The sequence below is a fragment of the Podarcis tiliguerta genome (genome assembly GCF_965153285.1).
Source record: "Podarcis tiliguerta genome assembly, chromosome: 12".
Taxonomy (NCBI): Eukaryota; Metazoa; Chordata; class Lepidosauria; order Squamata; family Lacertidae; genus Podarcis; species Podarcis tiliguerta.
This window is the reverse complement of record NC_139545.1, coordinates 7546283-7566472: the sequence shown is the minus strand read 5'-3', so window position 1 is coordinate 7566472 and position 20190 is coordinate 7546283. Positions and strand designations below refer to the sequence as shown.

At 43.1% G+C, this 20190-nt stretch overlaps 1 protein-coding gene across 7 annotated transcripts in view; it reads right to left on the bottom strand.

Annotated features, from left to right (window-relative positions):
- The window catches only part of PDE1C (phosphodiesterase 1C), a 312257-nt gene that overhangs the window by 66582 nt on the left and 225485 nt on the right, over positions 1-20190 (bottom strand). The window lies entirely within an intron of this gene.

The window sequence follows — 20190 nt, the reverse complement described above, 5'->3', positions numbered from 1 at the left end:
GTAAGCAATTTGCTTTTCTAATTGGAACGCTTTTCATTGCATTGGGTGCAACTTTGATTTGTCTCCTAGCTTTCGGAAGCAGATGTGGGGGCATGAAAAAGGGACCTCCGGGATCCTGCTGTAGACATGAAACTTCTCCCCACAGCTCTGTGGATCCTGCCCTTTATTGATTTTGCTTAAGAACGAATACACTGGATCTTAAAATGCATGAAATGTAGCCTGGGCGAAGTGAAGGAATAATAGAGACTCTCACGTTTGTATTTTGTGCCTTTGATTCAATTCGCTAAGCAGAACCCTGCACATTTGTTCTGCAGTGTTCAAACATCCATATACAATTCAGGCAGAATGAATAGCTCTAACACTGCAGCGCTAGCATCCATCATACAATATTAGATGTGGCACACAGTCCATCCATCATCTGGCAAAAGAAGAAGAGGGCTTTCGGAATAGAACCGTGTGCTTCACATACACAAAAAAATGTTGTTGCACTTGTCTGTCATTTGTTATTTATGACTTATCTGGTAGAGGTGCTGGAAGTGGCCACGTGCCTTCAGTGAAAGAGAGTCGGCTGCCATTGTCTCTTTTGTGTGATCAATGCTTTTAAAGCATCAGTGAAGCCGCTCAGAATAAATCATAGATTTCGTGCCTGCAGTTCTTTCAAGTGACCGCAACAAGTCTTTATTGTGCTTCAGCTTGGTCTGGCAAATGGGCGCAGACGCACTGTGGTTAAGCAAAAGTTCAGGCTCACTAGTGACTGAAGGCCTGCAAAGGCCTAGGTGTTGGCATGTCCTTTTCCTTATATCTGCTTCCTGAATTTATTTCCAGAGAGTTTTATAAACACACATTCTTTTAGTGTTACAAGGGACCGTGATAAGCAAGGCGTTTAGTGCTAAGGCAAAACATGCCTAAGCATGGCTGGGAATTCGAGCATGCACCAAAAGTATCCGACAGAAAAATGAATGAATGGTATACAGCAGGAAAAACTCCAATGAAAATAATGACCAACTCAGGCCCAAAGGTGGATGCGACCCTTTCCAGGCTGCACTTTGTTGCAAAATCCCTCAAGATGTTTGAAAAACAACTTTCTCACCACCATGTCCTGAGTCTTTTGAAGCAGTGTGAAATGGCTGTGTCACGATATTATTTTAAAGCCCCTTTTTAAAAAAGTAAAAAAGGTAAAGGTAAAGGTACCCCTGCCCGTACGGGCCAGTCTTGACAGACTCTAGGGTTGTGCGCCCATCTCACTTAAGAGGCCGGGAGCCAGCGCTGTCCGCAGACACCTCCGGGTCACGTGGCCAGCATGACAAGCTGCATCTGGCGAGCCAGTGCAGCACACGGAAACGCCGTTTACCTTCCCGCTGGTAAGCGGTCCCTATTTATCTACTTGCAACCGAGGGTGCTTTTGAACTGCTAGGTTGGCAGGCGCTGGGACCGAACGACGGGAGCGCACCCCGCCGCGGGGATTCGAACCGCCGACCTTTCGATCGGCAAGTCCTAGGTGCTGAGGCTTTAACCCACAGCGCCACCCGCGTCCCTTTTTTTAAAAAAAGTATGTCGCTGTTATTTTGCAGCAGAAAGTATTTCTTTACACACACACAAATTACAGCTACCATATATCTCATAAACAGCATGTAATACATCAATATCACAGCACATATTTCCTTACTCTTTCAGCGGCGAAAATGCACTGAACAACTTCTAAGCACACATACTGTATGTAAGGCGCATGGACACCTGTTTAGGCCTCAATATTATGGAAATATGGGAAGAATACAGAATATCCTTGTGATGGAATTGTGTCCTTCACTATAGTAATAAGGTTCCACTGGGGATGACACTTCACTATGGAACTGGCTCCTTATATCTGTGGTGCAAGATTGCAAAACGCAGACACCACGTGATGTGCCAAATATGGCAATCCCACCTAGCTTATTCCATTAAGTCTGGTTCTCAATAGTCTCCACTCATTGATCTCTCGCATCCACTCACGAGGAAAAGAGAGAAGAAAAGGGATCTGGGCAGAATCCAGCTGGACTGCAGGAATACATGATAAGCCTGCCAACTGCCAAAGTCTTACTGTTAGCAGGCAAGGCCAACATTTGGCAACCCAAGATACAGAAAGCAGCAAAGTGGTCCCTAGTGAAAATTGGAAAGTCTAGCACATGCCTCCCTGCTCAGGATAACAACTAAATCCAGTTTTCATATTCTTCTGAGCGAACATATGTTCTTATTCACACTAATGAGCTCCAAAGCCCATTTGTTGCTTGAATCTAGAAGCACAAGCTATAAGGGTTGCATTAATTCAAAACAGCAATACTAAGGTGGGTCCTGAATCTGGTGGAACTTCATTTCCCCTTATTCCCTCTGATATCGTCAGCTGATCTTTTCTTGATGGTTCCTGAACATCATTTTTCTGATCCTGCCCTATTTCAACACGGGTATAACCTTTGCTGATATCCAGACAACCACATTTCTGCCTTTCTTTCTGTCAAAATTCATGACTTCCTTCGCCCTCCTGTGCACCTGGGACTGGGCAACCTGGGGCGGGGTGCCGGGCAGATCTTTGGACCCCAATGCCACATATGCTTAAGACAGCCCTGCCTGGAAGGCAGATTGTTTTACCTAGAAGCTCTGCCTCTCCAGTCCTCTAGGAGGAGGGGAGAGTGTGAAAACCTTTATACATATTCATTAGCTCTGTCAAGATGCTCCCCCCTCCCGCTATGGCCTAGACTTTCATGTTGTTGTTTAGTCGTTTAGTCATGTCCGACTCTTCGTGACCCCATGGACCAGAGCATGCCAGGCACTCCTGTCTTCTACTGCCTCCTGCAGTTTGGTCAAACTCATGCTGGTAGCTTCGAAAACACTGTCCAACCATCTCGTCCTCTGTCGTCCCCTTCTCCTTGTGCCCTCCATCTTTCCCAACATCAGGGCCTTTTCCAGGGAGTTTGCTCTTCTCATGAGGTGGCCAAAGTATTGGAGCCTCAGCTTCACGATCTGTCCTTCCAGTGAGCACTCAGGGCTGATTTCCTTAAGAATGGAGAGGTTTGATCTTCTTGCAGTTCATGGGACTCTCAAGTCTCCTCCAGCACCATAATTCAAAAGCATCCATTCTTCGGCGATCAGCCTTCTTTATGGTCCAGCTTTTACTTCCATAGTGGAGAGTTTTGACCAAACGTGATCCACCTGGAGGAGGAACCGGCAAGCCACTCCAGTATCCCTGCCAAGAAAACTCCATGGACAAAGACTTTCATGGTAACCTATTTGAATTCGGCTTCTGTAGTGTCTGGATATGCCCCTTTCAAGGAGCACCTTCAAAATCAGCACCTTGGCGCAGCAACCACTTACGACTTGCCAAGACAAGTTGCCTTCTGCCTGTCTGCTGAAGCCCAACAGTCTTTTGCAAAGCCAAGGTTATATACATGTTATCAGTTACGGCGCTTGGGCAGCATACGCTTTTGAATTGTACAGAAAAATAAGAGTTCTACAGGAAAACAAGATGTATCCATTTCCACATTGCTGCACAGCACATTCCCAGCAGTAACTAATTTGCGCTTTCTCAAACCCAGCCCACTTCATGCATGCAACTGTATTTTTGTGGGGTGCCTATTAAATGTCATTAGTAAACATTATATTGTCACTTGCCGTGGGGTTGTAAATCAAGTCGCCATCTGTTTCATTTAATGCGCATGCCGGACCTGTAGATGCTAGATGCTTGCTGCTTAAGAAACAGTGCCAGAAATTTCTGACAACCTGGGTGCTAGCAATGGAAATGTGCTCCAAAGATCAATAACAACAACAGGCAGTTTCTCGGGGAAAAACAACAACAACACTGAATTCTGCCAAAACAGAAAGTGACAAAACACTCCAGTTCGGCTTTAAATTTTTAAAAAATCATATCAGATCATGAATATGAACAAAGATACCAGTTGATCACAAGCCTCATTCTCAGATAGCACAATGGTTCATCAGAATATGAAGCCCCAAACTTACTGTTTGGGGTCATATATTTTTTCATGCACAAAAACAGGGACTCTTTGCAACTAAGCCACAAGCTAGAGAATTGGGAATTGGCTTCCTTGTTGCTGCTATAGCTTACTTATGCAAGTAGAAAAATATTAAATTCAAAAGCCTGTTCATGAGATCAATGCCAAAATAAACCTGAGGCTGAAATATTGCAGCACTGTGACATTCTCTACTCAGCCTTTCTCAGCCTTGGGTCCCAAGATGTTGGTGGACTACAACTCCCATCATCCCCTGACCACTGTGGTCCTGCTATCTATAAATGATGGAAGTTGTAGTCCAGTATCATCTGGGGGCCCAAAGATTGAGAAAGGCTGTTCTAACTCCACCCAGCATTTCATTATGCCCATGTTGATGGACCTCAGCTTGGATGTTCTAAGACCTCTTAGGGACTGTGCTTTGGGTCCGAGTCTGGACTGTTTCCTGACGGTTGAACTTTGGACTTGACATGCTTCATACAGCAGTGGGACTTGCTGCCAGGAAGGCTGGGGGTACAGGCAGTGCCAGATTTAACCCTGTGGAGGCCCCTAGACTGTCAAAATCTCTGCTCTAGTAGAATAATATGGAATTAAGAAAGCTTCATTCTGATTTTCTTTCAAGATCAAATCAGTATTATTTTGATCCGTTATTGCAGGGTCTCAGAAGGCATGGTGCCCATAGGCTGGTGCCTTCTTTGCCTATTTGGTAATCTGGCACTGGGTACAGGAAACCGAGGCAGTGGAGTTTCTTGAGTGTTCATAAAACCCCTTAGATTTTTTTTTGAGCATTTTCTGGGCATTGTCACAAATTGTACTTTTGGCATTTCATTGGCATTTGACTTTCCTGTTGAAATTGCCTTTTCTCTCTGCATATCATTGATTTGACAAAATGGATTCCAGTCCATGAAAATGTCTGCCATGCTAAGGTGTCAACAAGGCTCTCTTGTGTTTATTTGTTTGTTCTCTCCCCCCCCCCCAAAAAAAGCTATGAACCATTCCAGCCACATAGCCATTCCCACATGGCGAACCCAATTAACCTCACTTTGAACACAACCTGTTACTCTGCAATTAGAACAAAATCAAAGATTCAACTTTGCTTTTAAAAAAAACTTACAGAAATTGAACATCTTGTATTTGAAAGCGCTTAACCTATTCTTTCACTGCAGAGTCTGAATTGTGGCGATGAGATCTTATGTAGGAAGTGGAGAGTGACAGAGATTTTGTCTCTCTCATAATATTAAAAGCAGGACTCATCTAATAAACCTGAAAGTTAGGAAATTCAGGACAGGCAAAGGGGAATATTTATTCGCACAATGCGAAGTTTATGGAAGTTATAGTGATAGCCACTAACCTGGACGACTTTATAAGGGAGTTAACAAATTAGGCATGGTGGCTATATTACCCCCGAGTATCAGAGGCAGTATAATAATAATAATAATAATAATAATAATAATAATAATAATAATTTATTATTTGTACCCCGCCCATCTGGCTGGGTTTACCCAGCCACTCTGGGCGGCTTCCACAGAGACAAAAAATACACTAAAATGTCACACATTAAAAACTTCCCTGAACAGGGCTGTCTTAAGATGTCTTCTGAATGTCAGGTAGTTGTTTATCGCTATGACATCTGATGGGAGGGCGTTCCACAGGGCAGGCGCCACTACCGAGAAGGCCCTCTGCCTGGTTCCCTGTAGCTTTGCTTCTCGCAGTGAGGGAACCATAGCTGTCAAGTGTCCCTTATTTGAAGGGACAGTCCCTTATTCCAGTGCCATGTCCCGCTGCTGTCCCTTATTGAAGGATGTCCCTTAAATGTCCCTTAAATGATGTCCCTTAAATTTCAAATGAAGCAGCTCCACTCCCTGCCGGCCAGGGAGGAGGAAGGCTCCAACTGTGTTGCTTGGCTGTGTTGCTCACCCAATAAGAAGTCTAAGAACGACTGGGGGGTGGAGCTTGCATGCCTTGTGTGTGGCCAGTTAATGCAAGCTGAGGGGTTTTTTGAATGCTGGACGCCATTTTGTTGCACGTGCTGCTGCAAACTTTGCAGTGCAAAGCCAGGCCAGGGAGCCATCTTAAGTTGAGGCTGCATAGGCCTTGTGGTGCATGTGATTCAGATTCTATTCAGTTGAACCTCTGGTTACAAAGTTGGTTGTACAGTGTTCTCGAAGCTACCAGCATGAGTTTGACCAGACTGCAAGAGGACAGGAAGTCCATGGAGTGCCTGGAACAGGTGAGGCTGCAGGTCCCTTATTTTGGCTGCTGGTCCCTTATTTTCAAATCTGTAAGTTGACAGCTATGGAGGGAACCACCAGAAGGCCCTCGGCGCTGGACCTCAGTGTCCGGGCAGAACGATGGGGGTGGAGACGCTTCTTCATGTCCTTCATACTAGTATGTCTCTATATACTAGTAGCTGGGGATCCTAGGAACATAGGAAGCCCAATACCATCCACAATGACAGGAAGCAGCTATCTAGGATTTCAGACAGGAGTGTCTCTCAACCCTACCTGGAGAGGCCAGGTATGAATGAAGAAAGTCAGAAAAGATGATGTCGAGAACTTTGGGGGTTTTCTGATATCGGCAGGTATGCGCAAGATTTTAATTATTTTAATGAAAGCCTGCCAGCGGTATTAATGAAGCAGAAGATTAATGCGATTAACTCCTGCACAGATAACACAACATGCCAGGCACTTTCCACAGATTCTTTCCCGCAGCTTGTAACATTCCATTTTCAAAGATAATCAACTTCCCTGCATCTAGCTTTCATCTCTGCTTCTTCCCATAAAATGACAACACCAATGAATATTTCAGCCGCCTGGCATTTCAGACTGCCATAAATTGTTTACGGAGGGTGGGGGAACAGTAACAGAAAAAAAAGTCACTATATTTGCGGCTTGTTAGTGCCTACATTTTCCTTGCATGATTGAGCTTTGTTCAAAACATCCTGCGGAGAACGGACACTTTCTTAGGGACCCAGGCCTTGCTACGGGATGTACGCCAGCCTAGCGTTTCACAAAAAAAGAAAAACTACTGGTGTGTATGGCGGTTTTCGTCTTTTTCCACCACCTGCATGGTAGCATACAAGCTATCCGTGATATCCCATAGACCCAGGACCAGAGATCCAGCAGGGCCTTTCAGAAGCAAGGGTGTTGTGAGATCCAGTCAGACAATGACGAGGATTTTGGGGGACCCAAATTGCGAAGTATCTTTTTTGAAAGCCAATAAGAGGTTCTGTAAGCTGAGATCCCGGTGCAAAAGTGGCTCTGCCTAACTGAAGCTGCCTCTGTAACCCCCCCTAAATGTTTAATTTAATAAACAAAAACAACGAAGAATGAGGCAGAAAGTTGCACCTTCCACGGTATTCAGTTCACTCTTAAACAGTAGCACGTTTTACAGCAATATTTACCTCAGTCCAATTAGCCTGATATAGTACCCTAAGCAACTGCAAGGTGCTCTGTTGGACGGAGACTGAATTTGCGCCTCGAGGTATAAATATTTGAAGGAAGCAGAAGCAAATTTGCAACGATTGTTGCCAGGCTCCTGCCTTCATAAGGCTGGCTGGGGATAGAAAATCAATAGTCGTAGCAAAGGCCGGATGGATTCTGTGAGGTACTTCATATGTTTTCTTGCCTCATCTGTGCAGTTTTATTTTAAAACAAACCATGTTTAACTTCTGCACAATGCTGCAAGGGAAAGCGACTTAAAAACTTGTAGCCATTCAGCTTTAAGAATGTGCCGAAAATGTAGTTGGGGTGGGGGAAATTGTCCTTCTTGAAAATATATCTCACAAACTAAATACTGAGGTGCCACCAGTATATGCAAATTTAAGACTACATTGGTACCTCGGGTTAAGTACTTAATTCGTTCCGGAGGTCTGTTCTTAACCTGAAACTGTTCTTAACCTGAAGCACCACTTTAGCTAATGGGGCCTCCTGCAGCCGCTGCGCCGCTGCTGCTGTGCGATTTGTGTTCTCATCCTGAAGCAAAGTTCTCAACCCGAGGTAATATTTCTGGGTTAGCGGAGTCTGTAACCTGAAGCGTATGTAACCTGAAGTGTATGTAACCCGAGGTACCACTGTATATAGAAACTTTATTCTCAATACTGATGGAACTCATGGGAGGAGAATACTTTTATTTGTATATATCTTTATAATTTGTGAAGGAAACCTTTGTATGAGTTAATATTTCGCTATCTCTTTGGAGCTGTGCTCTATTTTTGTCCTTTTGTCCTTCCAGGCTGGGAAAATTCATGGTTTGCATTTTTTATTTTCTGTTTTCTTTCTTTGTGTGTGTGTGTGGGTGGGTGTTTGTTTTATGTTCGCACTTTTCTCTTTTTGGGGTAACAAATCAATAACAACTTTTAAGAAAGGAAGGAAGGAAGAAAAATCTCTTTTCTCTTAAGGAAAACAAATACAGTTTTTAGAAGAGGGGAATAAGTGAACTGCAAAATCCCCTTGGACGGCAAAGACTGGAACAGGTTGCCTCCTCTAATACTGACCAGCTATGGCCATTGGCCATATTACTTTCAATATATAACTATGAGGACACAGAGCCCACTGTAAACCAAAGTTAGGTGTATTTGATTTTAGTGGATCGTACTGGACTGTAGCCCAAATACAGTGGTGCCTCGCAAGATGAAATTAATTCGTTCCGCGAGTCTCTTCGTCTAGCGGTTTTTTCATCTTGCGAAGCAACCCTATTAGTGGCTTAGCGGATTAGCGCTATTAGCGGTTTAGCGGATATTAGCGGCTATTAAAGGCTTAAGGGATTAGCGGATTAGCTGCTAAAAGGCTATTAGCGGCTTAGAAAAAGGGGTTGGGGAGCGAAAAAAAATCTCAAGACTCGCAAGACATTTTCGTCTTGCGAAGCAAGCCCATAGGGAAATTCGTCCTGCAAAGCGCATCGAAAAACGGAAAACCCTTTCGTCTAGCGGGTTTTCCGTCTTGCGAGGCATTCGTCTTGTGGGGCACCACTGTATTTGATTTCTCAATTTAAAGGACCAGTAAAATGCCTTAGGCTGCAATCCTACGCACACTGAAATTGGAAGCAAGATCCACTGAAATAATGGGAATGTATAAATGGGAGGAGGTGTGTGTGTGTTGCAAAATCCTATTAAGTACAATGTCATTTACTAAGTAATGGAGAATTATATCAACAGGACGCAGCACCCTCATTCCTTCAAAGCATTTGATGCAGTGTTGGAGAAAATGACTTGAAACGACAGGATCAGCCAAGGAAGGCACCAAGTACCCATACCATCCCTATGTGGTCTAAGATGCCAACAGGTCCATTTCTATTGCCCCTTTACTCCCAGAAGAAAATAAACCTTCCCTCGCTCACTTGCCCCCATGATACCATAATAATAATTTTTTATTTGTGCCCCGCCCATGTGGCTGGATTTCCCCAGCCACAACAGGTGGCTTCCAACAAAGATTAAAAATACATTAAAATGTCACACATTAAAAACTTCCCTGAACAGGGCTGCCTTCAGATGTCTTCTAAATGTTGTTTATCTCTTTGACATCTGATGGGAGGGCGTTCCACAGGGAGGGTGCCACTACCAAGAAGGCCCTCTGCCTGGTTTCCTGTAGCTTTACTTCTTGCAGTGAGGGAACCACCAGAAGGCCCTCGGCACTGGACCTCAGTGTCCAGGCAGATTGATGGGGGTGGAGATGCTCCTTTAGGTATACTGGGCCGAGGCCGTTTAGGGCTTTAAAGGTCAGCACAGCCCACAAAGACCTCAGTGAGCTGTCAGCCACCACCTTGAAAGCAGAAGGTGGTGACTTCCGCTGGCTAGCAATCAGTCAGCCAATGGGAGGTGAGCTCTGTCTCCTTCTGCTCACGTTGGACATTAAGGTGGCAGTTGACACGGCTGTTGCATGGGAGGCCAGGGAGGAGGCTACTGGGGTGATTGCTTTCTTGAAGGCAAACATAATCCGTTTGGAAGTTCATTCCAAAACCAAGGCGTGCTTTCCCATAGAAAGTAATGCAAAACGGATTAATCCGTTCCAGACTTTTAAAAACAACCCCTAAAACAGCAATTTAACCTGAATTTTGCTCTCTAACAAGACCACTGATCCATAAAATGAAAGCAATAATCAATGTACTGTACTATAAAATAAATAAGACAGTATTGTAGATGATGAAAATTAAATTCATTTATTTTTTCTTACTTGCTCTGATGCTAGTCATTGTTTGGAGGGGGGACTTTTATCCATTTCCGCAGTCACACAATCAATCAATCAGCTGAACTGGGTTCCACACAACCACAAAAACAAATTAACTGAAAAAGCCTCAAAAACTCAAAATAAATAGCAAAACCAAAAGCACCAAATACAGTGGCACTTTGGTTCGCAAACTTAATCCGTTTGACTTCCGAAATGTTTGAAAACCAAGGCGTGGCTTCTGATTGGTGCAGGAGCCCCGGAAACAATAGTCAACAATCAGACGTTCGGCTTCAGAAAAATGTTTGAAAACCGGAACACACAATTCTGAGTTTTCGGTGTTTGGGAACCAAGGCGTTTGAGAACCAACATACCATTGTAGTACAATGGGTAGACTGGGCAGTCTGATCTAGAATCCTCCCACCTCAGTTTTTCATGTTGGCCCTCCTGCAGCTTCCATCCACGGTTTATACTAAGAACTTGGGGTGGAGTTGGGGGCTCAGCTACACAAGGCCTTACCAACTGTGTCTACTGCATGTAGCAATAAATCTGCCACTGGCTCCTGGGGCCACAGAATGGTCCAACTGTCCCAGATCAGCATGAAAATCCCACCCACCCAGGAGAAACTTGCCATTTGGCAAATGAATTTGCAACCCAATGTTGCATTACTACATATCCAAAGAATTATTATTATTATTATTATTATTATTATTATTATTATTATTTAGTCTGTTCAATGACCTCTGCACACAAAACATTGCTCCCTGTTCTACCAGCAAATATTCAACAAGATAAGTTGCTGTTAGCATCGGTGGCCAGCTATATCAAATTAGTCTTAATATATGAGTGTTATTATCAAATAAGATGGCATCTGCTTACTTGCAAAGAAAAGTAAGGGCAGATTAAGAGATGTGTGAATTAAATTTGCCCTGGCGGCATATCTGACGTGGAAATTATCCATGGGCTCTGCTTAACTGTGAAAGGAGGAGGGGCGAATCAACCCAATAAATTTTAGTACTGTACATTTCCTATTTTCGGCAACTGACATGAAGGGCAGTGCAACATTTCTTTGCCATGCCAACAAATGCTAGTATAGAAAATAATACAAGCTATGCATATCTTTCTGACTCAATTGCCATGACAAATATTGTTAGGGATGCGGGTGGCGCTGTGGGTTAAACCACAGAGCCTAGGACTTGCTGATCAGAAGGTCGGTGGTTCGAATCCCTGCAACGGGGTGAGCTCCCGTTGCTCGGTCCCTGCTCCTGCTGACCTAGCAGTTCGAAAGCACATCAAAGTGCAAGTAGATAAATAGGTACCTCTCCGGTGGGAATGTAAACGGCGTTTCCGTGCGCTGCTCTGGTTTGCCAGAAGCAGCTTAGTCATGCTGGCCACGTGACCCGGAAGCTGTACGCCGGCTCCCTCGGCCAATAAAGCAAGATGAGCACCGCAATCCCAGAGTCGTCTGCGACTGGACCTAATGGTCAGGGGTCCCTTTACCTTTTATGCATATCTTTCTGACTCAATTGCAATGACAAATATTGTTGTCGCTGTTGATCACCTCCATTTCTGTTAAGATCCCAGAGCACCTTACAAACATGAAAGCTATAAAATATCAATACAGCAGATAGATCTCAACAAATCTATTTCCCCCAGAAGTCTGGGAGAAAGAAGTGCATTTTAAAGCAGTGCCAAAAACCAGATAATGACAGCACAAACTCAATAGCTTCCACTCCTTTTTCTCTAACCAAGAAGGTATCAGTTGTCCTTTTTGATAGAGATCTGTCACGTAGCGCACAGTTTATTACTGGAACCCGGCCAGGCCAGGCTACTACTGGAAGAAGATTCCGGAAGCTGTTCCACCTATGCATCTGACACATAAAAATATGTATGCAGAGTTGGATAGCCATGATAATACAAAATGCAGTGCAAAATAGAAACTTGACACCTGCTTTCCCAAGCAAAAGGGGGTAAGAGAATTGGAGTGGCTTGGCTCTCATCCTGCTCTGTCCGAAAAATGCCAAATGCTGAGCTTCATACTCCACAGAAGAGATTGGAGGGAACATAACGTCTGAATGTTGCCGAATGAACTAAGTTGCGTGTGTAGGTCCCCAGGCCACCCCTCAAATAACTTCACACATAACACGTAATTTAGTTTTGTTTTTGGGGGGCACTATTTTGGCCACAACTTTATTAAAATACAAAATCAGTGAGTGGTTGTTTAGACATTGGTTATGACTATCTGTCCCCCCGCCTGGGACAGAACTGACATCCCGAGGTCTGATCGGTAGCCAGTAGAAGGGAAAGTCAAACTTGGGGGTCATTTGAGCTAAGCGTCGGACCCACGCCGCTCACCCCAGCAGCTCCCCGAAAGCTTGCCGGCCCGTTCCTATGACAAGGATTCCCATGACAGGGATTGGGCGGCCCTGGTCCCATGACAGGGATTGGACGAAATTGTGGCAAGCCCCAGGATTCCTTTAACGGAATTCCCTTCAGCGCAATAGGAGGGGCAGGCACAGCCTATCCTGACCCCTCCACCACCAGCATATTATAACCAATGCCTAACCGCAACCTTACAAGTTGTGACGAATTGCTGAGTAGTAGGCAAAAACCAAATGGCACAGCCAATCACCAAATGGCAAAATTCCTACTAGGCCCATGCGCCAAGGCAGACGACCCCATGACAGGCAAAGCAAGGTCAACCGGAAAAGAGGGCGGGTGGGCGGGTGATTCGATGCACTCTGCAAAGAGAAAGAGAAACCAGAGTGCACCAATATTTAAAGACTATGGTCCCACCCACCCAATTTGCAACATAAAATTTGCCCCAGCAACCCGGTTATCCAATCACAATGCCAAGCAACAACTATTAACCTGCCTGGCAACAAGAGGCCTGGCCTGGTGGCCCACACCGCAACACGTGCTCTCATTTATTGGAGAACACGCTAATCGACACTGGTTCATACTGCAGCTGCTGAACAGCCCACTTTGGTTCAGAAGCCTGTGACAGTTACTGGTTCTGGGCACTTTTCCAGGAGCCCACAGAAAGCTGTATTTCAGGCTCCCAGCACCACCCTCTGGCAAAGCATAGTTTCTTTTGGATGCAAAGAGCAATGGATGTACACCAGTGACCTGAAACAATCGCTGGCAGAGGCTTCAGAACTTGTAGAGGACCTCAGCTTATATTAGAGTATAAAGTTCTAAAAGTGGACAAGAAATACTTCTAAAATCCTGCAAAGCCATAAACTTTGATCTGGTAATGGTTAATGGATGTTGGAAGAAGGCATTTTAAAGAAGTTCTCTGTGTTTATGATTAATGTTCATTTATTTTAGCCAACAGGTTTCTAAAAATCTCTATGTATGCTGCTTAGAAATTCTGGGGGATAGAGCAAATAAATAAATAATATTGATTGATACTATATTATATTTTTTTTTTATTGACTTTATTTCCCAGCTTTTTTCTAAGGAACTGATTTGACCAATTGCCAGCTGATGATTTGAACCAGGGTCTTTCTGGTCCTAGTCCATTATTCTAACCAATACATTGGTTTGGTTTGTCCTTCTAAACACTGCTTTTTTTTATCAGAAGAAGTAGCCACACACAGTGCTTTTTTTCTGGCGGGACGGAGGGGTACGTATACCCCTAAACATTTTGTGAATCTAAGTTTGGCCTCCTTGAGGGGCAGTATTTCAATATGAGTAGGAAAATGAGAGTAACCCTAAACATTTTTTTTTCCAGAAAAAGCACTGGCCGCACATATAGTTCCTAGGATGAGATTTGGTTGAATTCGTACTTGCTTCTTTTACAAAACGGGAGAAGGATCAAAATTTTAAATTGCACAGAGAAGCTGACAGGGCAAAACAATCAAACCTTATGTAGAAAACATGTTTGCAGAGCAATAGGGCAGTGGGGGGGGGGGCAGGAGGGGGACACCAATTTGGGAGGAGAGTGATCTAATGTGACCATGTGCCAGGGGAAATCCTCTACTAAACCCCATGTTTATCAGTCTTTTAGGATTGACCCTACTGAGTGAAATTAAAAACTAGGACAAATAAACCTTCTGTCTGCTTTTCACAGCACAGAGCTCCCCGAAGGATAACTGCATGCCAGAAGGGTTGCATTCAGCTACCCTATCATTATTTGTGAAGCTATTTCATACATATGGGACGCGGGTGGTGCTGTGGGTTAAACCACAGAGCCTAGGGCTTGCCGATCGGAAGGTCGGTGGTTTGAATCCCTGCGACGGGGTGAGCTCCCGTTGCTCGATCCCTGCTCCTGCCAAACTAGCAGTTCGAAAGCACGTCAAAGTGCAAGTAGATAAATAGGTACCGCTCCGGCGGGAAGGTAAACGGTGTTTCCGTGCGCTGCTCTGGTTCACCAGAAGCGGCTTAGTCATGCTGGCCACATGACCCGGAAGCTGTACGCCAGCTCCCTCGGCCAATATAAAGCGAAATGAGCGCGCAACCTCAGAGTTGTCCGCAACTGGACCTAACAGTCAGGGGTCCCTTTACCTTTACCGATTTCATACATATACATACATAATGCATTCCTTGTGTTCTTTTCTAGAAAACATGTCATACCACACCAAAATCAATTATTTTAATATTTCAGTGTATAATTTTAATCCTTACTTTTGCATCCATTGCATCAAGTTACAAGTTCTTTTAAAGATACTGGTCACAATTCAGAACAAAGTTAAGAGCACTTAGGTTTGTAGATTTTAGTGGCATTAAGCATGCTTAGATCTGCTTCACTTTACTAAATAAAAGACAAACTTTGGCATGTCTACACAGCAAACCTACTTTAATTAATTTTCTTCACCTGAAGGTATAATCTGCTCCTTATTTGAGCTGAAATGAAATTTTTGAATTGGATTTTTAAAACGTTTTGATGAACCAAGCTCATATAAAATAGATTAATCTAAATCAGTTCCTATATATGCTGTCAAAAGCTGATTGCTACTTTACGTACATGTCATATACAGTCAGATATTGATCTCTGCATGCTTGATGCTGTATATGTCTATTTTTCATTTTCTTATTTCTTTGGGGGGTTTTATTTACATCCTACTCGTCAAATGCAAATGTACCACACAGGGCAATTCAAACGAAAAAATCATGGTGATTTATTTTTTTTTAAAAAAAAAGATAAAATCACCTGTAATGCAATGAATTAGAACAGAGAGACACAAAAATTAGCACAAAAGCCAATACAGGAAAAATGAAAATGAAAACACTGTAAAATCTGCCATCAGAAGTAGTGAAGTGGTTACCCTGGCTTGCATCCAGAATAACAGTGCATCTCCACTGAAATCAATGTGATTTATTCCCATGTATAGGGATGCGGGTGGCGCTGTGGGTTAAACCACAGAGCCTAGGACTTGCCGATCAGAAGGTTGGCAGTTCGAATCCCCGTGACAGGGTGAGCTCCCGTTGCTCGGTCTCTGCTCCTGCCAACCTAGCAGTTCGAAAGCACATCAAAGTGCAAGTAGATAAATAGGTACCACTCCGGCGGGAAGGTAAATGGTGTTTCCGTGCGCTGCTCTGGTTCGGCAGAAGCAGCTTTGTCATGCTGGCCACATGACCCGGAAGCTGTACACCAGCTCCCTCGGCCAATAAAGCGAGATTAGCGCTTCAACCTCAGAGTCGGTCACGACTGGACCAAATGGTCAGGGGTCCCTTTACCTTTACCTAAGTGTTCGGTGCTTTTAGCTTCCATTGAAAACAACTGGATTTACATTTAATTCATGACAGGTACATTGATTTCCATGGGGCTTAAGAGCAGCTAGCTTGCTCTGGATCCAACCTCCTTAATCGGCATGTATTGTTGAACACTGAGTTCTGCATGACAGATCCTCTCAGATACCGGATGCTGTTGCATGTCAATTGTCGGACATTGCCAAACATTAACTGACAAATCTTCAGGTGTCAAATGCTGGACTGACACACTCACCAATTTCACCATCTACTTTATCCACTGCAAAACCCGGTTACATTAGTGATGCTTAATTAAGAGCAATATTTCATTTGGGTTACATCTGCTCTATCTGGCTATGCCAGTGGCTTATTCTTCAGAGCGGACAAGAAATTGATTTTATGGATTTATTACCCAACCCAGTTCAAGCTTCCATAAATCAAGACACATTTCTTGTTTCACTTCAGCTCTGGGTATAGGGGCTCTGCCTTAACATCCCAGGAACCAAAAGAAAGTCATACATAGAAGGAAAAGCAGTAGGGAATTTCTTCAGACTACAATGAGGTAGCCTAGACATGGTGTTGCCTGCTCAGGGCCGGATTTAGGTTTGATGAGGCCCTCAGCTACTGAACCCCTTCATGGATCACTGCCTTGAATAACTTCAAGAATCTATGAACTATGCCGTGCAGGGTCACCCAAGACGGAGAGGTCATAAACGAGAGTTTTGACTAAATGTGATCCACTGGGAGAAGGAACTGGAAAACCACTCCAGTATTTTGCCAAGAAAACTCCATGGACATCAAAAAGGAGCAGCTTTGAGAAGAAAGTGAGAGTTTCCAAGGCATGCTCTGGTTCATGGGGTCATGGAGAGTCGAACATGACTAAGACGGCTAAACAACAACAACAAAGCTACTGAAGGTAATGGGGCCCTTTATATGTCCATCTGTCCTTTGTCAACAGCAATTTGTCGCTGTTTTTTGTGTTGAATATATGCTAGATGGTAATTTATGGACCTAACAGGTATCTAAAGCCATTTGCACATAACAAATAGGTGCCTACACAACACAAAAGACTGTTGCTGTATGTAGGTTTTATTTTATTTGTTTTTTATCTTATATTTTGGAAATGTACATCCAGTTTTTTTCCCTTTAATTTTTTGGGGGGTGCCTCCAATAGAGTGGGGCCCTAAGCTATAGCTTGTTTAGCTTATATGTAAATCCAGCACTGGACCAATTCCCTAAGTTATACCAACCTACTTACTGGTACTCCTACCTATCACTATTAAACAGATGGGAGAGAAAATTACCACCAGCTTTCAACGAATGCTTTCGCACAGAGCCAGAGTTATTTGAAAGAGAACACTTTATCACAATGCAGTTCTAGTCTTAATAAGGACAGATTAATGAGTCTAGATTTTGCCAGTAGCTTATTCTGGCGAGAGTGAAAAATGTCCTGGGTTAGCCGGTGATCCCCAGCTCCATAATGATCTGGAAATTGCAAAAGGACCGAGGGAAAATCTAGTGCTATTCTATAGGGATAACAGAATCGTTCAGACAAAGGCCTGCCACCTCAGCTACCAGTATGAGCATCCAAGAAGGATAAAAGGCCCTGAATGCCTGGGCAGTGCTCCCCCATCAAAGTTCATTTCCCCCAGATGTGACATAATCATGCTATAGGGGGAAAGCTTCTCTTTTAGCCTCTGAGCAGCTCACAGGATTAGAAGTGCTTTGCGTTTTTAACAAGTTGCTTTCCAGATGCTAAATGGCTCCAAGGATTAAATGTGTTTTATTTAGAAAAATAAAAATAATATCGAAGTATTTCCCAATACCGAACTGCATCCGACTCACAAGCAAAGCAACACGGTGTATATTCCAGGACTTGCTTGAGTGGCGAGGCAAGGAGGGCCTTAGTCTAGAAAGAACATTTCTGAAATCAAATGAGTTTGGTAAAGAGAGGAAAAATGGAACAACTACCAGCCTTGGGCAGGTGATTTTCACAAGAAATGGGAGCACATGGGAGGGTAAAACCACCTCATTCTGCACCGTGACCTTGATTTGAATTGAGGGAAAGCCTGGATTTTGGTAAACGAGATTTCACAAATGCATGATTCAAAAACATGTTGTTTTTGTTTTTAAAAAACTTGATTGCAAATATAAGGGAAGAAAAGAGGGGGGCAGTGCCACCTCCCATTAACAATAAGAATAATCAAAGGGGGGAAAAGAATAATTCATGAATTATAATTGAAATATATACATTAATATAAGCTGTCTCTATGCCCAAATAGGTATCTAAACAAGACTGATGACTGTACTATTTCAAATTTGGAAATACAGCGGTACCTCGGGTTACATACGCTTCAGGTTACATACACTTCGGGTTACACACTCCGCTAACCTAGAAATAGTGCTTCAGGTTAAGAACTTTGCTTCAGGATAAGAACAGAAATCGGGCTCCAGCAGCGCGGCGGCAGTAGGAGGCCCCCATTAGCTAAAGTGGTGCTTCAGGTTAAGAACAGTTTCAGGTTAAGTACGGACCTCCGGAACAAATTAAGTACTTAACCCGAGGTACCACTGTAGTAGGAAGATGTTCAGACCACTGAATAATGGATGGTAAGTTTTTGTCTTCCCGAACCTGTAAGTCCTCTCGTGAGCAATTCTATCCAACAGAAAACCTCACCAGTTCTCAGCTGCACATTTGGGTTAGATCCTTACATTATTATTCTCTTCAGGAAACCTATAGGACTTTTTCCAGGGGAAATACACAGGAAAGGGCGCAAGAGCTCACAAATAAGTTCAAAGCAACAGTAATATATATCATTCAAAGGTTCCTTGCCAAAGGCAAGTTAATATTAGTTGTATATAAAGGAAAAGCTAGGAAGGCTGCAGGAGATTCTTTTCAGCTTCTGTATTTACTGAATTTCTCTGTAGACCTATAACTTACTCTGTCAATAATTGGTTACTGCCTTAAAAGTGAATGTGCAAAATGAATTTGAAATATAGTAAAAAAAAAAAAACACCCTACTTTGATTTTCCCCCTTTCCTAACTCTCACACTGAAGGGTTTCTATAAATCAGCTCTTTATATATTCCCTACTGAAAGCCTGTTTTCTAAATAACTTCAAATAAGGAGATGGGTGTGTAAGTATTTATGTTCATTCATTCAAGTAAAATTTGTAAGTGCAAAATGTACTTTTACATGCTTTCCTTCCTAGAAGGGGGATCATTTTTCTTCCCTTATCTCTCTCACACACAAAAAAGCAAAATATTTCGAAGAATAAGTACACCCTTCAAAAATGGAAATCTAAGGTTACTTAGGACTCAGGTATACAGCTGCAAATAAAACATTTTACGTGTGTTGTAAAGTGCACCAGATGGCGATGATGAGCTATGGCAAATTCAATATATTTTTCAAAACATTTTTTTTAAAAAAAGCATTTTCACAGCGTTGTTTATATGTGTCTGGATTTCACCTTGGAAGAAAGATCTACCACTGAAGTCAGTTGGATTTTCTTTTGCAATGGGTCTTACATTGCACAGCAAGTATGCAGTTCCCAGCAGACTTACCTGGGAGTAAGCCCAATTAAAGACAATAATCCTTACTTCCAAGTAAACATGCACAAGATTGCACTGTCAGTGTAACGTGATTCAATCTGTCTCATTTCTTCATTAATCTAAACTTAAGTATGAAAGCTTGCATTATCGGTTGTATCCAATGCTAGTTGTACTCAGAGTAGACCAACTGATATTAATGGGCATGACTAACACTGGTATATTAATTTTAATGGATCTATTCTAAGTAGAACATAGTTGGAGACAACCCTTAAAAAAAAAAGAAATCTCAAAGTACCTATTTCATATGGGTTATTTTAGGGCTGAGAACTACATCAGAACATTTGGAAAATGTAAAAGCCGGTGGATCAAGTCAGAAAGCATAAAGAAGAATTTCCCATCAGAAATAATGTATCAAGAAAATAGAGTAATGGCTTTGCAGTCATAGAGCGTATCTGCAGTGTTTAAAGAACATCGCACACATAACCTGAATAATTTTCTTATCAGGTAGACGAGTCACATTGTGGTCAGTCTAAGTCTTCAACCTTTTCAGGTTTGGGACCCTTCTTTAGCCCAAAAATACATTCCAGGAGCAACTCAATTTTATACCACATATTTGTACAGTGGTACCTCAGGTTAAGTACTTAATTCGTTCTGGAGGTCCGTACTTAACCTGAAACTGTTCTTAACCTGAAGCACCATTTTAGCTAATGGCGCCTCCTGCTGCCGCCGCACCGCCGAACCATGATTTCTGTTCTCATCCTGAAGCAAAGTTCTCCTGCCAACCTAGCA